Source organism: Triticum dicoccoides, chromosome 6B (assembly GCF_002162155.2).
Source record: "Triticum dicoccoides isolate Atlit2015 ecotype Zavitan chromosome 6B, WEW_v2.0, whole genome shotgun sequence".
Classification (NCBI taxonomy): Eukaryota; Viridiplantae; Streptophyta; class Magnoliopsida; order Poales; family Poaceae; genus Triticum; species Triticum dicoccoides.
In genome coordinates, this window is record NC_041391.1 from 172,462,842 (window position 1) to 172,486,013 (window position 23,172).

General features: G+C 48.8%; 1 long non-coding RNA gene and 2 pseudogenes across 1 annotated transcript in view; 2 read left to right on the top strand and 1 right to left on the bottom strand.

Moving 5' to 3' along the window:
• The window catches only part of LOC119320987, a 12,548-nt pseudogene extending 8,475 nt beyond the window's left edge, over window positions 1-4,073 (top strand).
• A 16,266-nt stretch (window positions 4,074-20,339) lies between these two features.
• Window positions 20,340-23,172, bottom strand: part of LOC119325980 — a 6,693-nt pseudogene continuing 3,860 nt past the window's right edge.
• LOC119325981 overlaps window positions 22,530-23,172 on the top strand; it is a 6,867-nt gene continuing 6,224 nt past the window's right edge. Inside the window, exon 1 of the long non-coding RNA XR_005157771.1 lies at window positions 22,530-22,871. This is a non-coding gene — a long non-coding RNA (uncharacterized LOC119325981). The remainder of the gene's footprint in view (window positions 22,872-23,172) is intronic.

The following is a 23,172-nucleotide window of genomic DNA, read 5'->3' on the forward strand; positions in this document are numbered from 1 at the left end:
ACTCCCCTGATCGGTACGGTCTCTCTGTTATGACTGAGCCCACTTCCTATCGCACTGCCATGACTCAGCCTGAATGGCAGCTTGCGATGGCCGAAGATCTTGCTTCCCTTGAGCGCTCTGGCACATGGGATCTGGTTCCCCTTCCTTCTGGTGTCCGTCCCATCACCTGCAAGTGGGTCTACAAGCTTAAGACCCGCTCTGATGGTTCTCTTGAGCGTTACAAAGCTCGTCTTGTGGCCTGTGGTTTTCAGCAGGAGCAGGGGCGCGATTATGATGAGACATTCGCTCCTGTGGCCCACATGACCACTGTCCGCACTCTTCTTGCTGTGGCTTCTGTTCATCAGTGGTCTATCTCTCAACTTGATGTTCAGAACGCTTTTCTCAATGGCGAGTTGCGTGAGGAGGTTTATATGTAGCCACCACCGGGGTACTATGCTCCTGATGGTATGGTCTGTAGACTTCGCCGCTCCCCATATGGTCTCAAACAGGCCCCTCGCGCCTGGTTTGAGCGCTTCGCTTTTGTGGTGACCGCTGCTGGTTTCTTGCCCAGTGATCATGATCCCGCGTTGTTTGTTCACACGTCTCCTCGTGGTCGGACTCTTCTCCTTCTCTATGTTGATGACATGATCATCACTGGTGACGACTCTGATTACATTGCCTTTGTTAAGGCTCGCCTTCGCGACTAGTTTCTCATGACTGATCTTGGTCCACTTTGCTATTTTCTTGGGATTGAGATCTCCTCGACCTCTGATAGCTTCTACATCTCCCAAGAAAAATATATTCAGGACATTCTTGCTTGCGCTGCTCTCGGTGATGAGCGCACAGTTGTGCCTCCCATGGAGCTCAACGTTCATCTTCGTGCCTCTGATGGTGACCCTCTCCCTAATCCCACTCACTATCGTCACCTTGTTGGCAGTCTTGTCTATCTTGCTGTTACGCGTCCTGACATCTCCTATCCCGTCCACATTATGAGTCAGTTCGTTTCAGCCCCCACCTCTGTCCACTATAGTCATCTCCTCCGTGTTCTACGATATCTTCGTGGCATGATCTCTCAGCACCTTTTCTTTCCCCGCTCCAGCTCTCTTGAGCTCCAGGCCTACTCTGATGCTACCTGGGCTAGTGATCCCTCTGATCGACGCTCGATGTCTGCTTATTGTGTCTTTCTTGGTGGCTCTCTTATTGCCTGGAAGACCAAGAAATAGGCTGCAGTTTCTCGCTCGAGTACAGAGGTTGAGTTGCGAGCCATGGCTATGCTGACGGCTGAGGTGATCTGGTTACGGTGGCTACTTGAGGATTTTGGTGTGTCTGCTACTACCTCGACTCCCTTATTGTCAGACAGTACTGGCACTATCAGTATTGCACGTGACCCGGTGAAGCATGAGCTCACCAAGCACATCGGTGTGGATGCCCACTTTGTGCGTGCTGCTGTGCAGGATCAGACTCTCGCTCTTCACTATGTGCCCTATGAGTTACAGTTGGCGGACTTCTTCACGAAGGCTCAGACTCGCGCGCAGCATAGTTTTCTTCTCTCCAAACTCAGTGTTGTTGATCCACCATGAGTTTGAGGGGGGGAGGGTTAGATGTATATAGCCCTTTTCGGTTTATCCCCATTGTATAAGGTGTCTCTTGCACTTTACCCTACACATGTATATGTAAATCTCCCTTTCCATCTACAACAATGTTTTTCCTATGGTGCTGTGTTTCCTGAAGATTATGAGTTTGGTAGCAAAGAGTTGGTTCAATTATGGATAGGGCTGGATATTTTAGATTCATGTGATCAGAGGAAAAGACTTGAAGATGTTGGGTTGTGCTATTTAAATGACTTGGTTAACCGTGGATTTTTCAAGAAGAATGAAAAAGAAGATGGCAGCTCTTGTTATGTTATGCATGACCTACTGCATGAGTTGGCACTGAAGGTCTCCTCATCAGAGTGTCTTAGCATATGTAGTTCTAATGTGAGATATATACAATCTTCTCCATCTGTACGTCATTTGTCTATCATGACAGATGACGGAGATGTCAAGAATAGATTGGCTTTTGAAGATTTTAAGAGGGAATTGAGTTTATTGGGTAAAAAATTGAAAGCTGGAAACCTAAAAACTTTGATGTTATTTGGAGAATACCAAGGATGCTTTGCCAAGAGTTTGGTGCTTTGTTTGCAGAAGCAAAATCTCTTCGTGTTATTCTTTTATCCGGAGCATATTATGACTATGTTGTGGAGGATGTTTTACACAACCTTTCGAGACTTGTCCATCTTCGCTACCTGAGGATAACACCTTCTGCAATACTGAAGAGCAACATCTCAAGATTGTATCACCTGAGAGTTGTAGATGTTGACAAAGTTAGTGTCCACCTTGGTTTTTCAAGAGATACGAGCAACCTTATAAACATTCGCCATTTTCTTGTCCGAGACGGGAACGTTCAGTATAGAACTTCTGATGTGGGAAAACTGGAATTATTTCAGGACTTAAGAAGCTTTATGGTTAAAAAGGAAAATATAGGTTTTGAATTTAGGCAAATCGGGCAGTTGGCGGACTTTGGTAACTCACTGAGAATTCATAACATTGAGAATGTTGAACGACAAGAAGAAGTGAATGAAGCTAAACTGATGCACAAAATCCACTTACGGATGCTAATGTTAGAATGGGGTATTGATCGGCCTAATAAGGATTCTGCACAAGAAGATTATGTTCTTGAAAATCTTAAGCCACATAGCAGTCTTCTAGATCTACACATTGGAGGGCATGGAGGTGCTACTTGCCCTTCATGGTTAGGTGAGAACCTCTCGGTTAAAATATTGGAATCTCTTTGTCGATTGATGTAGCTTGGAGCAATTTTCCACCTCTAGGGGAGTTGTGGTTTGTTAATGAGCTTGGTGAAGAGCATCTGAGTGGTATCCCAAGCCAGAGCTTTCAAAATTTGAAAAAGCTAAAATTGGTTGAGATACCAAGGTTGAGAAAATGGGTTGAAAATAGCACTTGTCATTTGTTCTCTCATCTAGAAGTTCTCATCGTTAAAGGTTGCTCTGAACTCTTGGAGCTGCCATTTCCAGGCTGTCAATCAGAGCAAGAGGCAAACATGACTTGGTTTCCTAGATTACAGAAGCTTGAGATTAAAGACTCCCAAAGCTTTTGGCATTGCCTCCTGTTCCTTGGACTCGCGGTCCATGTTTGGCTATAATAGAACGAGCAGGGTCACGTTTTGAGGAGCTGAGTTATAGATCAGAGTTGAGCTTGAGAGTTGAGGGGAAGGAGGGTGGTCTAACTGATAGCAAGTTCTGGAATGTGTTGGCATTGCATAATCTAACCAAGCTTGAAGTGCTGGAGATGAAGGAATGCCCTCCTCTGCCATTGGATCACCTCCAAATGCTAACATCTCTGAAGATTCTCAAAATAAATTGCTCAGATAATGTTTTGCCACCGAGTGATGTTGAGACTGGGAGTGATGGCATGTACCAGTTACCAATTGATACCCTGCATATTTGGCGGTGTGGTTCTACTGGGAAGAAGTTGACACAGTTGCTATCTCATTTTCCTAATCTCAGCAAATTGTCCATATCCTATTGTGCGAAGATAACAAGGGTTTGTGTGGTGGAGCAGCAGGAGAGGACAAGAATTGCATCATCGTCAGCTAATAAAATGGAGCAAGCACAAATTGAACTGCAGCAGCAACAACAGACAAGAGGAGAGGAGGAAATAGCAACAGCAGCAGGAGGAGAAGCACTTCTGCTCTTGCCTCCCCAGCTGCAGGAATTGAAGATTGACAATTGCCCAGAGCTGACCCTACTCTCCAGTTCGCTCAACGATGGCGGACAAGGAGGATGGCTCCAAGGTCTCCGCTCCCTCTGCTCATTCCGGGTAGATCAATGCCCCAAGTTCCTATCCTCCTATTCGTCCTCCCTCTCCCCTTGTTTCCTTTTCCCAATCTCTCTACAAATCCTCCATCTTGAAGGAGTGCTGGACATGGAGACGCTTCAGCCCCTCTCAAACCTCACATCTCTCACAAAATTGACCATAAGTAGATGTTGCCCAACATCTACTTATGGTCAATTTTGTGAGAGATGTGAGGTTTGAGAGGGGCTCGCATGTGAGGTTTGAGAGGGGCTCGCATGCGACTTTGGTCTTCTACACTCTCAAACCTTCCTCTTCTCTGTCTCGCATGCGACTTTGGTTGCTGATATTCTTAGCCTTCGTCCCATCCATCGGAGACTGTTCTCTCTCTCCTTCAGCCCGTTCTTGCCACCCGAGCCCTCTCCCTCGGCTCTGGCTGTCTCCTCTTGCAAACCCTTGACGGATGTCCTCCTACTGCACCACGCCACGGCCACAAAATTCGAAAATGCTGCCTGGGTCAGGCTCAAGTCTTTCGTCACAGTTCCTTCTGCGCCGGCCCCGCCGGCTTGCCGCTTGCGGGTTACTTTCCTCCAGTTCCCCTTCGCGGTTTCGCAGCATCTGTGCAACCTCATCCTCGCATGCCTGTTCGGCGGAGTCCCTTCGCAGTTCCACGCTGCTGAGGAAGCGGAAGATGAGTTTTCCTTCTCGGTGGCAAATCGGGGTGTCGCCGACCTCGTCATCTCCTTTGGTGCGCTCCGGCGACCTGGGATGGACGTTCATTTCTCCATCCCTGCGTTGCCTTTCAGCAGGAGCGCTCCGGCGGCGGCCTCTTCCAAGCCTGAGTGGCGCACTCTTCCTCAGCCTGGATCTTTGACAAGCTTGCCTCAATCACCAGTTAAGGTTAGTCCATTACGGCATGGGTTTAAGTTTCGTTCTTTCATCCTGCGCAAATTCAAAGTTGATCTAGTTCCACTACCTACCACCACTCCTGATCCCAAAACACACACCTTGCTTTGGATAAGCTTCTTTTCAGCAGTAGCAAAACGGAGTGCGTTTTTGGTCAAACTTGCCCTCGACCACTTTTTCGCTGGGCGTTCTAGCTTTATTGTTATGCATTACCAAGAGTGTTTCTTCCTTACTCTAGTGTCGTCGGATGAGGTCAGAAACGAGCTCGTCAAAAAGTCTCCGGTTTCTTGTCCTGGCATTACCCTAGCCCTCAGCCGCTCCCTCCAGGCGGCAAAAGCATATGCTAATTCAAATTTTGAACCGCTGCGTCCCCCGGACTTGGCTGCCAAGGAAACAACCGGAACCACTACCCCTCCCTCCATTTATGGGGATGCCACACTCTGTCCTTCCCCTTCCTCCCGTTACTAGCCTAGTCCAATTGTTTTCTTGCCCGACGCAGACAGCCAAGGCATGCACACGTGCTGACGCGCGCGGCGCTGCCATGCCCGGTCCAATCCCGTTCCCGCCTCCCAATGCCCCCCGCCTCCCGCTTCGCTCGCGTCCCCCTCCGTGCCCGGCATGCAAGCATGCGACGTACCTCCCCGTCCTCCTCCTCTGCCAGCATTAATGGCAAACCTAACTACCTCCCCCTCCTGCGTAGACACAGCCTGTGAGCTCACCCTCTCTACGACCCCTGTCCATATGCGAAACGCCGTGAACCGCGGCCCTGCTCTCTGCCCTCCCTATGAAAGCCCTACCCCAAACCCACTCGAGAGCTCACCGCTCACATCTTCGCCCTCATCCACGCTCCCCGAGCCAAGTCCCATCGCCGCGGCGCCAGTACATGCTCCCTCCTACCGCGACGTGCTGCTCTCTCCCCAAAAAATGCAGCGGTGCCCCGCTCCCAGCCCTCGCTCGCCCGCTGCGCCATCCGCTCCCCCGCCTCTTTATCAGCGACCTCACCTCACCACTCCCCCCCCCCACATCCGTTCTAGACCTTTGTGTTTTCGTTGCCTTGCTCCAGACCACCTAGTCCAAGCTTGTCGTGATCCCATCCGCTGCTCTCGCTGTGGTGGTTCTGGCCATCGTAGCTACCAGTGCACCTCCAACCTCCCCCTAGCCCTCCAACGCCTTCGTCTCCTCCACCGAAACCCTCCCATGGCTGACGACAACCCCAACGTCCTCGTCATCGGCTCCCACCGCCTCACCCTGCTGCACCCCCTCACCACCTCGTCGCGTTCGCCTCGCTCTGCCTCGTCGGACAACGACTCCGCTCCCCTGTCCCAGCGTGGATCCCCGCGCCCCAGCCACGTCTCTGCCGTTGGCAGGGACGACACGGTGCCGGACGCGGCCTCCGGCATCCGCGGGCCAGTCCGCCCGCCTTCATCTGCTTCGTCCCCGGCCTTCTCTCCTGGCCGCGCGCACTCTATGTATCCGGACATCTTCGTCCCCACCAGCCTCCTCCACGATGTTGGGCTCTTCTGCTTCGCCAACCTAGACCACGTCATGGCGGAGCCGTACGACCTCATCCACCACGCCGTCGAGTTCTACGCCGGCGTTACATCCTTTTCCTTTGCGGCTACGACGGGTGTGCGGCCCTTCTCGTCTTTGACTCCAACGAGGACCGTGAGCTGACCATGACTCACTTCCCCGCCAAGTTCGCCGGCGTCACCATCACTCTCCTCCGTCCGGAGGAGACCGACAATCGGGCCACCACGCGCTACGACCACTTGGTGGAGATCGAGGCCAAGAACTACCCGCTCGAGCTGTGGCACCCCCAAGGCGCCAAGATCGTGTTCGGCCACTTTGGGGTGCTCTGCTGCGTCGACAGCCGCTGCCTCAACTCCGGCGACTTCACGATGATGCGCGCCTTTCTCCGCGTTGAGAGTGACCATGTCACCACGGATGGGTTCATCCTTCGCCTTCCGCCAGCCCAAATCGTCGACGTCAAGCTCCGTATTGTCAAGACTTGGGCCGTCTTTGAGGACCTCACCATCCCCCTCGACCATGACGTGGACGGCAACGGGAGTGAAGCTCACGCCCACGGTTCCTGGCGGTGGAACTGCAGCCATGTTGGGCCTTGCTCTGGCCCACATGCTGCAGTTTCCATGCAGCCACCAACACCAACTGCTGGGCCGTCCTCGCCTCCTCAAGATCAAGCCACGCAAGCCCCTCGCACCTTTCTCCCACCTCTCATCGCCGGTCCTCTGTTGCCACCGGCTGCGGCCCCTGCTGATGCGCTCGTGCTGTCCGACAGCAGTGAGGGCACTGAGGGCGCCGCCCAGGACTCTGACCTCTCTGACACCTTCACGCCATCGGTTGATGTTTCCAACTCCTTCTCCGCGCTCGATTTAGATGGTGGTGAGACTTCGCTTCTCTCGGGTAAATATCCGGACTCCCAGCTTTCCATCTCTCTTTCTCTCGACCTGCCCCTAAGTTTTGCTGCTCCCTCCTGTTCAGTCAAGGATTCTACCTCGCTTGGGTCTGAAGCGCATGAGGCCACGATGCGTCGTAAACTGGCTGCTAACAAGAGGGCCACCGACGCCGCCAAGCTTCACCGCATCCATCGCCTCGCTGACAAAGGGGATGGTCAGTTCATGGACATGACCACGAAGGCCATGCGTGTCAAGGCTCGTCGCTTCGACCTGCAGCACGCCTCTCACGACCTCGTCGACGCCTCTCACGACCTCGTCGAAGCCCTGGATACCTCTGGACTCACCAGCGCTCCTGAGGACCCGGTGCTGGACTCCGATGCCCTTGCTCTCATTGCCAAGCTCTGTGGCGCTGAACCGGTGGAGGTTCAGGAGGTGTCCTCGCCGGCGCCATGAGCCACGACCTCCTACCTTGGACGACGGCACCTCGCCATGGCCGCTCTGTCCTTACTTGTTATGGATGTATCTGCCCATCTGGCAATGGTTTAATTCCTAGTTTCCCGTTCCTTAGCTTAAGCCCGTGGTCGCCGTGCTGTTCCGGCGAGCTGGTCGTCGACCCTTTTGTAACGTGTTTTGTAACGCGTGTGTGCTCCCAGGACTATCTACTTTGTCCCTCTAGTGAACTTGCCTTTGCTTCTAGGTGCCTTCTTCATCGCTATGGTTAATCACAAATTCAGTTTCTGCTGTTGGAATGTTCGTGGCCTTGGGCAAACCCAAAAATGTTCGGGTATTCTCTCTGAACTCCTGGCCATTAATCCACATGCTTGCTTTTTGCAAGAAACCAAGCTAGACTCCATCTCTACTCTAAAGCAGCGTTCCTTCCTCCCTAAGCACCTGAATCTAACCCACCCTCGACCGGCCCTTGGGTCTGCAGGTGGTATGCTTCCGGCCTTCTCCTCGGCTCACTTTTCTCTTATTGCAATGGACTCCGGACTCTACACCCAATCAACCCTCATCTCCTGTCTAGCCTCCCCTCACCCGCTTGCCATTACCAATGTTTATGCTCCTACCGACCATGCGCTCAAGCAGGAATTCCTGTTGGAGCTCGCTACCTTCGCCCCCTCTCCTCCCACACCTTGGCTAATCTTGGGTGATTTCAATCTCCTAATACTCCCCTCAGACAAAAACACGAGTAATTTCAGGCAGTCCGAAGCAGACATGTTCAATTCCTTTATTAACCAGAGGGTGCAGATTGAGCTTCCCCTTCTGGATAGATGCTACACTTGGTCTAGCAAAAGAGATCAACCCACTCTCGAAAAAATTGATAGAGTTTTCATCAATGTGGATTGGAATCTCCTCTTCCCAAACACCACCATTTCCTCGCTCACTAGATTCGTCTCTGACCATGTTCCCCTGCTGATCACTATAGATACCGTCATCCCTCGTCCCGCGCTTTTTCGTTTCGAACTTAGATGGACCACTAGGCCGGCCTGTCTTACGGTAGTCCAAAACGCCTGGGCCGCGGCCCGCTCTTGCTCAAACCACTCGCTTTCCCTAGTGGCTGCTCTCAAACGTACTCGCGCTGACTTAAAAATTTGGCGGCGCTCCGCTCTGCCTCTAAATACTCGGGAGAAGAACTGCAAGACTGTCATTTCCGTTCTCGACCTCATCGAAGAATCTCGTTTCCTCTCGTCTCCTGAACTGGCTCTCCGTCGTGTCATTATTAAAGTTCTCCAACGCACGCTTCGTGAGAAAGCCCTCTATTGGATCCAGCGTGGAAAAATTCGCACTACTTTAGAAGGAGATGAAAACTCTCGCTTCTTTCATGCGTCTGCCTCTGCCCGTCTCCGGAAAAATAAAATTAATACTCTTGTCTCAAATGGCTCGGAGTTCTTCTCCCACGATGCTAAATCCAACATTCTGTCTGACTTCTACGCCTCCCTTCTCGGCACGGCCTTTCAGCCAACCTGGTCCTTCGCTCTCATGGACTTATACCCAGAACCCGTTCCACAACTCTGCTCTCTGGATGCCCCCCTTCACAGACGCCGAAATCACCAATTCCTTCCTCTCCATGAACAAGAATGCTAGTCCTGGACCGGACGGCTTCGGCCTTGGGTTCTACCGCAAATTTTGGCACATCCTCAAAGGGAATATAACTCATTTCCTTTCATACTTTCACGCCCAAAACAGCGATATCTCTTGCCTTAACCGGGCCCTCATAATCCTCCTTCCAAAGCATTCTGATGCTCGCTCCCCCGCTGACTTCCGCCCCATCTCTCTTCAAAATTGTCCTATCAAAGGAGTCGCAAAACTTCTAACAAATAGGCTAAAACCCCTTATCCCCCTCTTGGTGCATGCTGACCAGACCGGTTTCCTCTCTGGTCGTAACATCTCTGAGAACTTCCTCTACGCTGCAGATATCCTTCACTGTTGTGCTAAAAGGAAAGCCCCCTCCCTCATCATCAAACTAGACTTTCGGAAAGCTTTTGACTCTGTTTGCTGGGAGACCCTCCTCCATACCCTTCAGGTTAGAGGTTTCCCCCCTCGGTGGTGTGACTGGATTAACTCTCTCCTTAACACTGGATCCACTGCCGTTATGCTAAATGGCATCCCGGGGAGGTGGATTCAATGCAAAAATGGACTCCGGCAGGGTGACCCTCTCTCCCCTTACCTTTTCATTATTGTCGCCAATATCCTTCAACAAATGATCATCAAAGCCAACAGTGAAGGTAAGTTGTTGCACCCCCTAAGCCCTCGCCTTCCCTGTCCCGTCCTTCAATACGCCGATGACACGCTTATCATAGTTAAAGCTACGCCCGGGGCCGCAAAACACCTAAAGAGTATTCTAGATAGCTTCGCTGCGGCCACTGGTCTCCAGATTAATTTTGACAAGACCACCTTTATCCCTCTTAATGTTGATCCCACTAACGCAGCACTTATGGCAGCTGACCTTGCCACTAACATCTCCTCCTTCCCGCAAACTTATCTCGGCCTTCCTCTCTCTCCCTACAAACTTCCCCCCTCAGCCTTCCAACCAGTCATCGATCGGTGTGATATCTACCTAGCTGGGTGGTGCGTGCTACTTCTCTCTCATGGTGGCAAGCTTGTTCTCCTCTCTGCCGTTCTTGACAGCCTCCCTACCTATTTTATGCTCTGTTTCGCTCTTCCTGTCCAGGTTATTGAAGCTATCGACAAGAGACGACGTACCTTTTTCTGGTCTAACGATGCCACTTGCTCTGGGGCAAAATGCCTGGTTGCTTGGGATAAAGTTTGTACCCCTAGAGAAGTTGGTGGTCTAGGTGTAAAAAACCTTCACGCACAAAACTTTTGTCTACTGCTGAAATTTGCTTATAAATTTTTACACTCCTCAAACCTTCCCGGGAAGGATTGGGTCTTACACCATTCACCTCTTCACATTGGACATGGCAAAAACAGCTCTTTCCTAGCTAAAACCATTTTCAAGCATCTTCAGAGTTTGAGAGAGATTTCCCAGTGCACTGTTGGAGATGGTTGCTCTACTTTTTTTTGGTTAGATCGTTGGCTAAAGCCGGAACCCCTGGCTTTAGTGTACCCAGCTCTTTTTTCTCACCACACAAACCAACATGGCCTGGTAGTCACTATTTTGCAGGATGGGATCAAACTTGCTCTTCGTAATCGACTAACCTCTACTGCGATTGCAGAACTTGCTTCTCTTAATTCCTTGTTGCAGGATTGTGCACTCTCTCAGGTACCGGACGATCGTCGCCTGCTTAACGGTGCTGCCTTCTCCACAAAGGGCGCATATGCGGCCCTCTCGGATCACCTCTCGGACCCCATGCTTAATGATATTTGGGACTTAAAGGTTCCCAAGAAGGTTATGATCTTCGGTTGGCTATTCTACCTTGATCGCCTAAACACAAGGAAGAATCTGCATAAGAAGAGCATTCTAGACTCTTCAGCTTGTCCTAGATGTACTCACTCGGTTGAGGATCGACAACACCTTTTTTTTACTTGTCCAGCAGATCGCAGGATCTGGAGAGCAGCCGGCATCTGCCCTCTTTACACTCCTATCACAAGTCTCTTCAGCACGACGCTTCCGGATTCGCTGCCTACCACGGTCCGCCCCTTCGTGTTCCTTTTGATTCTTTGGAAAATCTGGGACGCACGCAACAAGAAAGTTTTCCAAGGACTAGATGTTGTGGATGATTTGATTGTTTGGTCTCATAGACTAAAATCTGTAACTTTAAAGGGCCACGCCGGTCTGTGGCGTGAGTTCCTATCCTCGCAACACTCTTAACTCTGTAACACCTGGCAGGTTTTGAAATATATATTCAGGTGGGGAGCCTTCTGCCCAAAGACAGCCTCCCAAGTTCTCTGAAACGTTTAGAGATCTACCAATGTTCTGCGTTCGAATCCCTGCCCAAGGAAGGACTGCCTAGTTCTCTGCAAAACCTAACGATCTGGGACTGTCCTGCTTTCAAATCGCTGCCCAAGGACAGCCTCCCAACTTCTCTGCAATATCTAAGGATCTGGGACTGTCCTGCCTTGACATCGCTACCCAAGGATGGCCTCCCAAGTTCACTGCGGGAGTTAACTCTCCGGTCTGGCAACAGCGAGGAGCTAATGAGGCAGTGCCGCAAGTTAAAGGGAACCATTCCAATAATCAAAGACTAATCCAAGGTAACAAGCTAACGGTCTCTAATCTTATTGCTGTAAAAGATCAATGTACATTTTCGCGTGGCCATGAAAAGTTCAGGTGTGTCATGAACCCTGTAGAGACGTAGACCTTTCCGACATGGGGGAAAAGTACTTCCTTGTCTGTACACACCAAATTCTTTTTCTTTTCCGTACCGCGTAATCATCAAAGCATATACTGTTCTTTCTGGTTCGTCACAATTATTGCTGTTTCACCTGAATAAGCCACTTATTTTTATCTACTGTGCAGGCTCTTCTTGGGTTTGTATGTTCTGCTAGACTGGTACATATTCTCTCTGCATCCAAGTACAGTTTGAGGTTCCAGTGCAAGCATCAAGACCCAATTTTGTGTCTTCCATCCTGTACATAAAATCGGTTAGTATTTGAATAATCACCCCAACTCCAATAGTTTCATACGTTGTTTAGAAATTCAATCCACAAAATTTTTTATGTGTACTGTTAATATATTTTGAGTTATTCCAGACTGTCAGTATTAGAGTTCGAGCAAAGAGCGAGAGCAACTATTAACAAAAACAAATCAGACTCGTCTTCTTTTTTTTCCGTCATTTTAGTACTTTCTCTCAATGATCTTGTAAGATTTTGATCCTAAGTAAAGCAATAGTGCCAGGACTGTATGTGCTAATTTACAAAGTAGTGTGTGGCCAGCGGGACAATTTTGTTTTCAAAATAAAGAGGTATCTACTGCGGGATAATTCATTTCTACAGATGGATATTATGTTTATCATTGAAACTGGATGGTCACCTATTTTCATAATTCTCATTGGAATCAGAAGGTTGCTCATGTAACTTGCAATTGATTTATATGCTGCCCAGACGGAAAAGGCTGTCCCGGTGCGGAGCAGATTGACGGATCCTGGTGCCATGTGCCCTTGCTCTGCTGTCAGGTTACTCCCTCCGTCTGGAAATACTTGTCGTAGAAATGCTTAAAAATGAATGTATCTAAGAACTAAAATACGTCTAGATACATCCATTTTTCCGACAAGTATTTCCGGACGGAGAGAGTACATATCTGGCCTTTCTTCTTAGTTGTTAATCTGTCGTTGATCAGTGCAGCCTTGGAGAGAGGTTCAGCCTAGAGACAGAAAAAAAAGGGAATATCACAGTGCTCAAAGTGGATACGGATGTTTTTATTCTGATTTTGAGGGTAAACAGCTCGATGTGGCTGGCACTCTGTTCCTTGTGAGTAGGACGCTGTGGCACATTTTTTTTTTGTTTGGATGTGACACACTGGACACTTGATTGACATGAACATCTTTCAACGCCTTGCAGGCTCATCACGTTGTTAGAGTTGCGTGCTAGTCAAGGCTAAGGTTTACAAATTCCCGATTATGAATTCCATGAGCGAGAGCTACACTGATCAACGCCGCTCTCATACTTTTTTTTTTGAAAGAAAACATGCACTTTATTGGTTGAAAATAATGGTTACATCGTCTATAAGAAGAGGTACAATATTCTCCATAGGCTCCTCAAACCAATCTCTAGTTACCTTTTCGGCCTTGTGGCTAAGAATCAAGTGTACTAATGTTCTTATCAGTTTATAATATCTGACACTTGTTGGAGAGATGAGCAACTAGTATTCACTGAGGGCCAAAGGCCATTACATATACACCAGGCAATAAGAAAGCCACCAAGAAAGACGCAATAAGCAGACAGCGAGCGTCGATCAGAAGATCACTAGCCCATGTAGCATCGGAGTAGGCCTGGAGCTTAAGAGAGCTGGAGCGGGGAAAGAAAAGGCGCTGAGAGATCGTGCTACGAAGATATCGTAGAACACAGAGGATATGACTATAGTGGACAGAGGTGGGGGCTGAAACAAACTGACTCGGGATGTGGACATGATAGGAGATGTCAGGACACGTAACAACAAGATAGACTAGACTGCCAACAAGGTGACGATAGCGAGTGGGATTAGGAAGAGGGTCACCATCAGAGGCACGAAGCTGAACATTGAGCTCCATAGGAGTCACAACTGTGCGCTCATCACCGAGAGCAGCGCGAGCAAGAAGATTCTGAATATATTTTTCTTGGAAGATGTAGAAGCCATCAGAGGTCGAGGAGATCTCAATCCCAAGAAAATAGTGAAGTGGACCAAGATCAGTCATGAGGAACTGGTCGCGAAGGCGAGCCTTAACAAAGGCAATGTAGTCAGAGTTGTCACCAGTGATGATCATGTCATCAACATAGAGAAGGAGAAGAGTCCGACCACAAGGAGACGTGTGAACAAACAACGCCGGATTATGATCGCTGGGCAAGAAACCAGCGGCAGTCACCATAGAGGCAAAGCGCTCAAACCAGGCGTGGCGAAGTCTACAGACCATACCATCAGGAGCATAGTACCCCGGTGCTGGCTGCATATAAACCTCCTCACGCAATTCGTCATTGAGAAAAGCATTCTGAACATCAAGTTGAGAGATAGACCGATGACGAACAGATGCCACAGCAAGAAGAGTGCGAACAGTGGTCATGTGGGCCACAGGAGCGAATGTCTCATCATAATCGCGTCCCTGCTCCTGCTGAAAACCACGGGCCACAAGATGCGCTTTGTAGCGCTCAAGAGAACCATCAGAGCGAGTCTTAATCTTGTAGACCCACTTGCATGTGATGGGACGAACACTGGAAGGGAGGGAAACCAGATCCCAAGTGCCAGAGCGCTCAAGAGCAGCAAGCTCTTCGGCCATCGCAAGCTGCCATTTAGGCTGAGTCATGGCAGTCCGATAGGAAGTGGGCTCAACAATGACAGAGAGACCGTACCGATCAAGAGAGTAGCGATCAGGCAGGGGGAAAGGCCGAGCACGGAGGTTATGAACCGAGGGAGGCGTGAAAGGAGGTGCACCAGAGATGGAAGGCGCGTCAGGAGAAGCATCCTCAGAACGAGAGCAACAAGTATAGTGGAGAGGAAATGGTGAGAGAGGGCGACGGACTGGAGATGATGGTGGAGAGGTGGAGGAAGAGGATGGGAAGATGGTGTCGGTGGTGAAGGAGAAGGAATGAGAGGTGCAGGAGGAGGAGGTGAAACATGAGGCACATAGCAGGGTGTATCGGGGAGAGGAAGAAAAGAAATATCGTCCACAAAAAAGCTCGAGGAAGAAGGACATGTGTAGTAAGAGCGAGACTCGTCAAAGGTCACATCACACGAGATGCGCAGACGATGACCAATAGGATCCCAACAGCGATAGCCCTTGTGCTCATCACTGTAGCCAAGGAAGACACACTCAACCGACTGGGCAGTCAGTTTGGTGCGTTCTCGCGGGGTAAGAAGGACATAGCACACACATCCAAACATATGAAGAGCTGAGTAGTCAGGAGAACTAACAGTGAGACACTTCATAGGAATACCATCCTGCAAAGCAGTCGATGGCTGAATGTTGATGAGATGGGTGGATGCAGAAACAGCCTTAGCCCAAAAGTGGGGTGGAAGGGAAGTGGCAATCATCAGCGCACGAGCCGTCTCAAGTAGATGACGACGCTTTCGTTCGGCAACGCCATTCTGAGCATGCGCACCAGGACATGAGAACTGGGCAAGAGTACCTTGTTCCGCAAGAAAACCACGCAACAGCTGGGAGATAAACTCACCAGCGGAGTCAGCACGAAAAGTGCGAATGGGCGTGGAAAACTGGGTGTGAACCATGGCAGCAAAACGTTTGTATAGAGAGAGAACCTCATTACGAGATTTCATGAAGTAGAGCCAAGTGTAGCGAGAGAAATCATCAATAAACAAGATATAGTAGCGATGACCACCTTTCGAATCAAAGGGAGCAGGACCCCAGACATCAGAATGAACTAAGCCAAAAAGACGCTGAGATACCGACTCACTGGTAGGATAAGATAACTGGGTCTATTTGCCAAGTCTGCAACCATTATAATGTAAAGAAACATCTCCAGATACATACCCTAAGAGGCCCTGACGAACTAAAGAAGACAAGCGAGAACCACAAATGTGACCAAGGAGATGATGCCACTGCTGGAAGGACGCAGACGAAGGGGCAACAAGAGCATGGGAGCTGGCAGAAGTGGTGGCAGCGGAAGGAACACAAAGCCAGTCAACCTCCCAAAGGCCCTCTGACTCACGGCGCCGGGGGCCAGCACCAACCAAAGCCTTGGTGCGACGATCCTAAATGGAGTAAGAGTCGGTATCAAGAATGACATGACAACCAAAATTAGTAAGTTGGGCAGCGGAAAAAAGATTCATGGTAAGGCGAGGAACATGAGAAACACTAGGAACAGAAAAGGACGGAGTGGAAAAAATACCACAACTAGCAACAGGAAGAGATGTGCCATCGGCAGTAAGAACATTAATAGGAGACTCAAGAGGGCGAAGAGAAGACAATGCAGAAGAATCAACGGATATATGAAAGGAAGCTCCAGAGTCCAGAACCCACGAAGATGTATCTGACGGTGTAGATGCCTGCGGTGATGAAGTGGTGAAAGCAGTCACAACAACGGCAGAGCCCATCAGGACCGGAGGAAGCCAGAAGGCATTTGAGTCGCACAATGTCCTGGTCAGTAAGTGACGGAGTCGATGACGACACAGGAGTCCCACTGGAAGAGGAGCGCCTCTGGTTTCGCTGCTTCTAGCGACAATCAGACTCTGGGTGACCTGGCCTGGAGCAGTAGTCACAGAAGGTGTCATGGTGCAATCGGCCCTTCTCAACATAAGGAGGACGACCCACCCCCCTGAAGGTGTGGGCAGGAGCGGTGGAGCAGTGGGACGAGCAGACGACACAGGAGCTCGGGCAGCCAACACAGAAGGAACCACAAGCAACCCAGCAGAACGAAGGCGGGTCTCCTTAGCACGAAGCTCAGCAAGTACCTCTGAAATAGGAACACGATCACGGGCAAGCAAGTGAGCACGTCGACGCTCAAACTCGGAGCGGAGGAGAGATAAGAACTCATGGACACGCTGAAACTCCAAGTCGGACCGCATATTCTGACAGCAGCGACAAGATCCACAAACAACTGTCCGAAGAGAGTCAAGCTGGCGCCAGATGGCAGAACACTGTGTGTAAAACTCGTCAACAGATGAGTCACCCTGCTGAAGAGCGTGCTCCTGACGCACCACAGATAAGTAAAGAGCATCACCAGAGGGCTGATAGCGCTGACAGAGATAAGACCACATCGCTGCAACTATGCCGAGGCCCATGAACTCCGAAGCAAACTGAGGGAGGACACTTGCAGTGAGAACAGCAGCAGCTCGAGCATCATCATTGCACCAGTGAGTGTAAGCAGACATGTCATAGTGGTAGACAGAAAGAGTATCTGAATAGGCTGATACCTGCTGATCATAAGCATCAACCGCAACATCACCAAGAGCCTTGGCTGCATCCCGATCAGCCTGGGAAGCATCAACAGCAAGTCGCACTGCTGTTTCTACCCTTTTTTTAAGTCAACGCAGACAGACTACCCGATCTGGATCGGGCCAGAGCGTGAGCGAGGCAGAGCTCGCTCGATCTGGCCAGAAGCGACTAGGTGCAGCAATGCAACCAGATCGGGGCGGCCGGCCGGAGCAGCGGAGCTCTAGGCAGCAGCAGCCGGGCGCAACAGGAGGAGAGCGGGAGGGCGCAGCCCGCAGAAGGGCGCCGGGCGGCAGGAGCGGACACTAGGGCCGGCTGGGCTGGAGGAGCCGGTCAGGAAGGGGGAGCGCCGGCGGCCAAAACAGATAAGGGACAACAAAGTTGCCCCGATCCAGAGGTGAGGGCGGTCAGCGGAGCCCCAGGCAGCGGGAGGAGGGTGTCGGGCCTGGAGGATCCGGGCTAGGCCGAGAGGGAGATGGCCAGTTACGGACGGAAACAGCCGGAGATGGGCTGGGAGCAGCCGGAATCGAGGTGAGCTAGGAGTAGGGCGCACGGAGTTGCATCGTGCGGGAGAGCGAGGCTAACCTAGCATCTGATACCATGTTGGAGAGATGAGTAACTAGTATTCACTGAGCGCAAAAGGTCATATACATGTGTGGTAAAGTGCAGGAAACCCTTTATACAATGGGATATATCGAAAAGGGACTACACACATCTAACAACACCCTCATGTGGGGGAGAACGCACTGGATATGGGGTTTAGCTGAGCTCGGGCGTCAAAACGCCGCTCTCATCATTCCTCTGCATTCTAGTACCGAGGAAGAGAGAAAAATAGCAATTTAATAGCTTAATGAGCCTGGTGCCCTGTGCTTCTTATCTTGCAAGTATCCTTGCTGTAAGAGTCCGGTTTTCAGACTCTGTTCAGTTTCATTGAAATGAAACAACAGAGTGCAGCAGTTTCAAGCTTGCAGTTTTAACCGGGCTCTTAAGAATTGTACTATTCCTTTGGGTGTATGATTCTATTCTAATCTGATCAGTGTGGAGTGGTTCAGTTTTAGAAAGGAAAATTATATCAGTGCTATGTCCCCTTCGTCAAAACTGTGAGGCCCACCGCACCAACACCCTCCCCCTCCCCCCTCCCCCTAAATTTCTTCCTTACTAATGCCTAAGTTGTTGGCTCTGGCTCTTGGTCTCATCCTCAACAACACATGTGCCACTACGATTTCTGCCAAAGCTAGGACTATCATCGCTCGGTCGCTATCTCACCTACGCGGTTGTCATTGTGGCCAGCTGTGTCGTCTCTGGCTACAGCTCGTGCAATCGCCGTCATCTCCATAGCTAAATGGGTCGAAGGGTATATCCTAAGGTTTGTAATAAGTGACATATTCCTATTACTAAATCAACGACAACTACTATGGAGTACTAAATCAGCAACAACTAATATGGACTGGCCAACAACGCCAATAGAATTTAATCCAAAGTCATGCCATCTCGTACTCTCTGCTTGAGATTTCTATTTTCAAGTTTTAACGAAGAAGAATCCGACTAGCTGGTTGGACAATGGACACCCTAAAAAGGCATATTCGAGTAAGAGGCATGCCCCACCCTTATTAAATTGAAGTAAAGAGAAAAGGGTCGTGGATTTAACACCGCCTATGGAGAGACAAGATAAGAATGGAGAAAGGAATTGTGAACGAGAGTTGATGAAGTCCAACCAAGCTGGGTCTGGAAAAAGTTCGGAAACACCTTCTACCCACATTCAAAATTCATACAAAAATCATGATTTTTTATTTTTTTTTAAATTTTGGTTTTCCAAAAATACACCTACATTTTTTGAAATATGATTATTTTAAAATTCACAAACATTTTCAAAATTCCTGAATACTTACTTAAATTCATGGATTTAGATAAACATGCAAAAACTTTTGAATTTTTTTATAATTTTAAATAGTGTCCATACTTTTTGTTATAGATTTTCGTGTTTTAATGAAAAAAAAAGACCAGATACAGGGGTAAAACGGGAAAAAAAATCCTGGATAAAAACTACTCTTTTTTTTTTGAGGGAATGGATAAAAACTACTCGACACGCCCCAACTGGGGCAGCCTATAGCCCACACGGACGAACGTTGAGCCCTGTCGCCTCGCAGCCCGGCCCACCTTGCCTGAAAACGACACGGCTGTCCATTTTGCACGCACGGCCGGCCGGCGGCGCCTCGACGCACAGGTGCTACCTCGTCGAGTCCAACCCCTAAAAATGGCCAGGAGGGCAGGAAGGGGATCGGGTCGGAACCCCGCTGCTTCCTCCAGGAGGCCGATTGTTCAACTCGCCCTGACCCGGCGCAGAGTGCGCTGGCCGCGGCGCCCGCGGACGGAGGCTAGGGAAGCAGGGCCGTCGACGCGCGCTCCCAAGGTACGTCGTGCAAATTCACTTGCTGGGAAAAGAATCAAGAATAGGGCGCGTGGCTACAAATCTGCGTCGCGGGAACACAAAATGGTCTGCTGTCTCTCGTTTTAGTTGACTCTGACAAGATTGTGTGATGTATTTTTGGCAGTGAAAGAAATAGCGCGCTATAGCGCCGCTAATAGCACGATATAGCATTTTGAGCAATGTCTCGCTAAATAAATCAGTATACAATGCCTTGCTAATAGCATGCTATATCGATTTATAGCACACTAATAAGCGTATTTTAAGAGCCACGTTATTTTTTTCAATGATTTTTGGACGCTCCGCTTTGTCCGTTTTCACAGATTACGGCAAGTGGTGCACTAGCACTTACACATGACTCAAGTGTTACTCGTATACCTAAAAATTTAGCATGGCTCCAGTGTTATGTACCCCCTCCGTTGTATCTAGAAATATCTAAGGCAACTACTCCCTCCGTTCCTAAATATTTTTCTTTCTAGAGGTTTCAACAAGTGACTACATACGGAGAAAAATGAGTGAATCTACACTCTAAAATATGTCTATACATCCTTATGTGGTAGTCTATTTGAAATCACTAAAAAGACAAATATTTAGGAACGGAGGGAGTAATTCATTATGAGGTAATATTATTCAATGTTCAGCAAGCAAAGGAAATGGTGACATTTAAGTTGCAACGATTTTTCTGTTCTGAAAAGATTTACACACAGTTGAGAATATCTGAATTTTCATTGTATTCATATTGCTTCAGTTTAAACTGTCCCACAATATTACATACTTTCACATCTCCAAGAGATAGAATAACTCTTAATCCTATAAAAATTTGTAGACCTAATTATGAGTTTATGACTCATACCTAGAGGAGAAATTTATTCACTGGATATGTTGCACAACATGAATAGCAACTGAATATGATCTAAGTTGGCAATAAACAGATATGTACGTTAGAGTAGTACGTACTAGCCAAAATACCTCGATAGGACTATCTGATCATACAGCACCCCTACACCTAAGAACGCACTAAAGGCAATTGCGAAGGCCACCTTGTAATCAGTTTGTTTTGTTGACAGAATAGTGGCCGGAGGTGCCTCCACTGAACCACATTTGTGGATGAGCATAGATCCGCAGAGTTTTGTATTCCCATCAAAACTAGAAGTCTCAAATGTGTTGAACTGGCCTCCAGATGGAATAGGACCTTCTAGATCATTGTCAGAAATGTTAAATGCAGCAAGGAAGTGCAGGCTGTTCAATGCAGCTGGGATTGCACCTATGAGGTTGTTGCTGGATAAGTCTAGCACCCGCAACTTTGTGAGGTTGCAAATCGACTGGGGGATCTGTCCTGATAACTTGTTGAAGCTGAAATCAAGTACACCAAGCTTTTTCAACTGGCCAATCAGTGCGGGAATCACACCTGTGAAGTTGTTGTTGCTTAGATTCAATGCTTTTGGGAAAGATGTAAACACACGGTATTGAAGCGTCGGCCCAGAATAAACAGGCAGGTTGAAGACCCATGGATCCAAATGATTTGAGTTGTCAGTTGATTTTAGCATTGGCATCTCCGTCAAGGCTAATGGGATTTCTCCTTTAAGGTTGTTGTTTGACACATCTATATAGGAGAGATGGTTTAGGGAATTGATCCAGCCTGGCATTGGTCCGGTTAGTTGATTGCTTCTTAAAATTAACACCTCCAAATTTGTTACCCTTGATATCCATAGAGGTATTTTTCCAGATAATTGGCAACCATCCATATCCAAAACCTGAAGATTCTCAAAGCCATCAATTCTGTCATCCTGTGGCATGAGCTCTCCTCTGAAGTTGTGCGCAATAAGCAGGCTGCTAAGATTCTTGCTGCTCTTAAGGATCTGAAGTGCATTTGTGATGTTTGTGAAATTGTTTCCACCAAGTGACAAGAAGGACAGATACTTCAGATTGCCTATTCTCGATGAGAGCTGCCCGTGTAAGTTGTTTCTAGATAGCCGCAGCGCAGTCAGATTACTGCACGAGTACATGCTTTCTGGAACTGTACCAGTGAAGAAGTTGGACCAAAGATCTAAAGTTTTTAGATTGGGCAGGTTGGAGAAATTGACATTGATAAGTTCTCCACTGAATTTGTTGCTCCTGAGGCCAATTCTTACAAGATTTGTGCAGTTGCTCAGAGTCGATGGCAGTTCCCCTGACAGGTTGTTGTAGTGCAAATGGAACTCCTCCAATCTCTTGAGCTGACCTATAGAATCTGGAATCCTGCCATTGAAGTTATTCCATCCAAGATCAAGGGTACGGAGATTTATGAGGCTGATTATGCGTGCACTATCAATAACACCGTGTAAATTATTGTTAGGAAAAGAGAGGTATTCCAATGAGGTTGCATTGAAGAGTTCATCTGGGAGTGTTCCACTGAGATTGTTGTAGCCGGCCTTGATCACTCTCAGCATGGAGCATTCACCAAGCCCTGGGGGAATGCTGCCACTAAATTTGTTGAAACAGAGGTCAAGCACCGTGAAGGATGGTGAGTTATTGCAGAAATAAGTTGGTATCCCCCCAGTAAAGCTGTTATTGCTGGCATTGAGTGTTATCAGGTTATCCATTGTCTTCCATATGGTGGATGGAAATGGTCCTGCAAGTAAGTTGCTCGAGATATTCAGTACCTGCAGAGGCCGGGCAGGGGTTGAAGATGACAGTTCGTGCAGAGCTCCAGTCAGGCGGTTGAAACTGACGTCAAGGACAATGATGCTGCTGGATGACACCAATTCCAGTGGCAAGCTACCAGACAGCGAGTTGCGCGACAGGTTGAGACGTAACAGGCCAGTGAGGTTGCCAAGGAACGGCGAGATGGACCCCTCGAGACCTCGAGAAGCCAGCTCAACATCAGTGACCGTCCTATTGGGGCTGCAGGTGATCCCTTCCCACCTGCAGCAGTCTGTGTCGTTCCGCCATGACACCATGAGGCCGCCGTCTTGCGAGAGCCCATCAAGGAGCTGGATAAGGGAGCTCTTCTCCTGCTCCGTGCAAGAGCTGGTGGGAGAAGCCAAGGTGACTAGTAGCACAACGGTCAAACCAAAGAAAGGTATGGGAAACTGGTTCCTGTGCGAATGACTAAGCGGCTGCATGGTTTTCTTGAGAAACTAGCTTGGAAACTTAGCTTTGGTCTGCCAGGATGAACTGCTAATTTATCTGATGAAGAAAGAGCAAGAGAGGAAAGGAGCAACCTGCTCTGCTCTCCATTTTGTTTGATCCGGTCTCTGGTCGTTAGTTATAAAAAGAAAATTTGGGTCAAGGATTAGCTGCTATTGCTTGTCCTATCTACTGTAGTTTATTGGTAAGTCTGTCCAAGCAGGAATTGCCGTGTTGATACTTAATCTGTCCGTTTCGCTTACTAGTTTTATGTGAAGGGGTTGTTGCTGAACAATGCGTGCACTTTTTACACTTGAGTAACATCATGTATATAGGTTGGTTGTATTTGGTTTGACTTCAACAGGTCTGATTCTTCTTTTTACAACTTATTGACAACGACTTCCCTTTTCTTAATAAAAATACACCCACTAGGTGCAACTGAATCAGCAGGAAACTGAACTTATTTGACATGTTACCTAACTGTGCATAACAAACAAGTGGTGTCT